We start from the raw sequence: 5,209 nt of genomic DNA, 5'->3' as shown, positions 1-5,209 counted from the left end.
CTGGACGCCGCCCTGTGATTGGCTGCGAGGCGATGACGCAGTAACACACCCGTGACTGATTGACGGACACAAATGCAGCGATAATCAGGACTGACTGACCTAAATTCAAGAATATTTTAACAATTTATGACATATCTAATGCAAGTTTACCACAGTGGAAATGTTACTATGCAGTGGACGTTAAAAAAGATTCTCTTGGAGGTATTTTTAGAGTTGGTTCGAATAAGGCTTGGTTGTGATTCCCCTACACAACCTCTAGGCTGTTTTATTCTTATGAAGGTTAAATACATTCAGTTTGAGATCATTCAAATTATATATTGTATAGGTTTACCACAGCAAAAAACTCCGTGTGCAGTGAACATGAAAAAGAGGTTAAGACAATTATTTTGGAGATATATTATACCTGGAAGTGTACTTCTATAGTTTTGATTTTAAAATATGATGTGCATGCCTTTATCGAATAGTATTTTATGTTTATTTTTATTTTGTTCGTATCTATCTATACTTTGCAGTAACGATGTAAATGTCTCCTCAGTGGGTCGAATAAAGGATTTATAATCCTGATTTTGATTGTTGGTTTGAAGAAGGCTTGGCTGTGATTACCTTTACAACCCATAGGTTGTGTTATTCTTGTGATGGTTAAATAAATTCAATTTGAGATTATTCAAATGATATGGCCAATCCATTTAGCTAAATTACCTTTTATAAATGTGTAAAGCCTCTTATTATTTTTAATTCTCAGTAGACATATAGCCTACAGCAATCTATTATATTGTAAAGTATGTCATTTATTTCATATTGCCTGTTTTTACAACATACTGGTAATCTAGAAATCTATGCTGATTAATCTTTCCAAAAACATCTACAGATGGTATATGCCTGAGAATTCAAATAAAGTGTAATATTAGAAGACTGACCCAGCAACATGAAAGTGCAGTCTGATCACATGTTTGACCAATGGCTACCTGCACACCTGGGGATTATGCATAATTGATTGCCCCAGTGGCACCTTCAATGAGCTATACCTTTCACTGCCTGGCAAAAAAAGAGATGTGAGGTTAGGATGGAACAAAGAAGAAGCAAAGACAAGAAATCCCAGAGTGATCAAAGAAGATGGTTAGCTACAAGAGAATCTGTTTTGTTTTAGGTCATGATACCTCTCTCCAGGTGTATAGAGCCCCAAACGGATCACACAGCAGGAAGGGATGAAGCAGAAACCAGTCTCCATGTCCAGGAGAGCGGAGCGCACTCACCAGGCTGCCCATTCTTCTAACACACCGGTGCACATAAAAGATATCTCTCATGTTTCTTTTATCTCTATATCCCTCTGTGTTTCTAATTATTTCTCTTTCAGACTGTCACACACTCACAGTAACCCACATGCAAGTTGTAAATGTAGACTTTATACCCACGCTTCACGAGTTACAAGTCTGTTAATTTATGAGCCATCATGTGACAAGCTTATTGGTGTTTTTGCATCTACTTCTGTGAGGTTAAGTGATTTTCCATTTGCTGGAATCAAGATAACTGTGGCATGTTGATCAACTTGTTTAGCAGGTGAGCTCACCATTGCACCATGAGCCTAGCTTTTTTAAATTATATAAGCAAATACAAAAAGGACATGTTGATGTCATGTATTCAAACATCTGAATTGCTTCAAAAAAAGGTCTACAAAGACAGGGTTGCTGTGTTACTGTTTTAAAGACTGCACAGATATTATATCTCCTGACCTGCAGTGTTGTATCTTTCCCGCTAGAGGTCACTATCATTCTGTCACAATCTGTTGTAAAAGTGATCGGATGGTCTAAAACGAGGAATTAGTGGAACATTTCAAAGAAATAACATTGAGCATGTCAATCATAGTTTCACAAACATCCAACAATCCCCTTGGAGGGAGAGTATAGAATCACATCAACGATCAACATGCATAATTCATTCAGTGAAGTTTATTTTTAAATGAAACTTTTTATATGGATAAAAGTCTGGCTTTAAATTGCACATTTAGAAGATTAGAAGTAAGAGCATAATGAAGACTGCTACTAAATGAAACAAAGAGTGATTCTTGACACTTATTTTTTTGCTCAAGACAGCAAAAGACAGACAAAAAATACTTTTTTGTTTTATAGTGAAAACCACCCTTGAATGATGGGATGGTAGACTAAAAGCTTTAGGAATCCAAACTACAACATATAATAAGTTTGATGCAAAACAAGTGCAATTTGACCTTTTTAGACAGATTTAGCAACAAAAAAAACACTTCTGGTGTCATTTGGGTGGATTTTCCATATCGGAATCCATATTTGGTCGATTTTGATGATTGACATCTCTTTCTAACCGTCAGAGCCAATGGAATTGAAGGAAACTCCCACATACTCCTTATTTGGTAATGTGTGTGTGTGAGAGAGTGACGCATTGCCAAAACCGGAAGCTGCGATAACTCTGGTGGCTACCATTAGCAGCTAACTTTTACTCTCCGATGTTTACATACAAATGGAATTATGGATTATAAATATTTTTTTTAAATCGACAGAAACATTATCAACCTATGGATTAACCGATTCAGCCACGTCTTTTCTCGTTTTAATGCCATTGGACACGTATTTTGATCAGATTGACAGCTATGGTGAGACGATCTCCCGTAAAAGCTCCGTAAAGGTACGTGTTGTGATGTCTGTGTTTGCTTCCCCTGTCACGAGTTTGGATCGCTCAGTGATGATATATATACCTAAATAATCTGTGGAACCTCAGCTTTAATTGGATATCTTGTATGTGCAGCTACGATAAGTAATATCGGTATCTTTATCTTGAGTTCTGTGCCAAAGTGCGTTAGCATTTTTCGCTCATGGGTCATTTAGATGCTTCTTATGAGACATGTGTTTTGTTTTGGTAAAAATGGTTTATATCGTCAGTTAGCTGAGATTATTCCCGTTAATCTGGTATAGCACATTAATAGGTTCTTAAATAATAAGATGCCCTGAGACACAGTGTCGTGAAAAAAAAGAAAAGAGACCCGCCGAGGGGGGCTTTGGGGCTTAACAGGTTAACAGTTGGTCAACTCTGTCTTAAAAGTCAAGTAGCAGTAGTGTGTGTTGCCGTTATCATTACTCCTGATCACATTTGCCATTAAGAAATCCGTTTTTTGTTCTGTACAAAATGTATTCAAAACTTTCTCTGAATCATCCATGTCCTCTCAGTTTTCCAAATACATGAAATCCATCGAACACCTTTTAAGGTTACAGTCTTTTTAGCAAAGAAATACCAAAATACCTTTTTGTTGACAGCTTTCCACTTTTTTCAACTGTGACTGTAAGTTCAATATATTTCCAAAACTCAGACAGCTGGAGCCTTACATTAACTTTAGATCAACTTCCTTTAGTGTATTTATACAAAGTGCAGGAACATAATTCAAATGAAAAATGCAGTCGAAAGGTGTCTCTCAATGTCTAGTATATGAATGTAGGAATAATTGAAGTAAAAGCTAGCATGAGAGCCTTATTATTATTATTTAAGAGAGACCTACAGTATGGCTTACCTACTCCCTAACCTTCATGAGTGAGACCAAAGATGGTGTGTGTGTAGATCCCGATAGCAGCATGCACATTAAAGAATATTAAGAAAATTAACCTGTTTCACAACTGATGGATGACTTTATGTCATAACAGTTGCTTGACAACTCAAAATGTGTGTCCCCTAATGGGGTCATTTACTTATTTCCAGACGTAACATACTGTTTTTCTCTGCTTAGAAGCCCACGAGTGACCTGAGGCACGGTGTCCACGGTGGTTTGGCCTGGAGGAGGAGGACCTGTGTGTCAGAGGTCAGGGGTCAGGAGGCGGAATGTGACAGCCAATCGTAATTTAATGACAAAGGAAATGCACGTTATAGGTACATATCATTTATTGTTCAACCTTCAAAATGTCACCTATTACAATGCAGGAAAAACAGCCTTGCTTTAAGCCTGGCACTTTGGGATTTTGTGAAGATTTTGTAAAATCGTTAAATGTGAAACTGTTTAACTATAGTTAGTTCAAAATCTGATGACAAAATAGATGAATAACTAACTCACAAGGCTTAATTCACTATTTTGTATAGCAACATTGCTCTGACAAAGAACTACATTCCAACAAAAGGTGTGTCTCAAGCCGGATTTTGGCAAAAACATGAGTGTGGAAACACTTATGGACAGTGTGGAAAGCCATAGGGTTTATACTCACCACTCATCACTTTGTTCACTATCAAGATGTGAAATACATTTTCCAATTTCCTTGGGTTAGAGTTAGTTACTCAAAATATATTTTAGGCAGTGTCATTTTAACTCATAAAAATAGATCAGTGTTTGAACGTTTTCACCTCACAGCAGCAGAGACATTATGATGTATTCATTTGTCAGTTGTAAATGATGTGCCACAATGTGTGTCCTTAATTTCATGTTTGTGTGTTTTTGCTGCTGCGGTGGCAGGGTGACAGAATTAGATTAGGGGTGACACTGGCTAAATGTTTGCAGATGAAGCCTCCCTATATCTAATCACCACGGTAACAAGGGTCACCAGGGTAGGCCAGTGGGCCAAGTAGCCCGAGGCTCTGTGGGTATTAATGGGGCAAGATGTTTACCTCAGAATAAACCGCTCCAGGATATGTGTGCATGAGGTTGTGTGTGTGTGCCCTCAATTGTCCCTTGACCACTCGCCTGAGGGGAAAGTGTGTTTGCCCGCTGCGCCTCCAAACTCTACTTAACACAACCTTCTCCCCCCTGACCTCCCAATAATCCACAGAGTCACAGGCAGGAGGAGCAGAGTGGACACTTCCTGGTGCACGACGACTGTGTCATTTTAGCGCTGTGTGCACATCTCTGTGGTCCCATACTAACCGCTGAAGCTGGAAAGTTTACTGTGCTTGTGGGGAACATATTTTTCAGTGAATAACATTTGGTATGAAATTGCACAAAGACAGAATAACAAGCCTTGTGACTTTTTTGTAAAGATAGCAGAGCTCACAGTTACATCACAGCGCTGCACAGAAGGCCAAGGGAGGTTGCATGCTTACTACAATGCATTATTAAATAAGAGTAAGAAGTAACAAAAAAAGAAAAAACATTACCTATAAAGAAGTCTAGCCTTTTGCATTTTTATATTTGAGTATATAATGCAATGTAAGTTAACTTGAGTCTTTAATCTTACTTGGACAAAAAACAACAACGACAAAGCCAGAC

Source organism: Pseudochaenichthys georgianus, chromosome 11 (genome assembly GCF_902827115.2).
Source record: "Pseudochaenichthys georgianus chromosome 11, fPseGeo1.2, whole genome shotgun sequence".
In the NCBI taxonomy this organism is placed as follows: domain Eukaryota; kingdom Metazoa; phylum Chordata; class Actinopteri; order Perciformes; family Channichthyidae; genus Pseudochaenichthys; species Pseudochaenichthys georgianus.
This window is presented reverse-complemented; position numbering follows the sequence as displayed.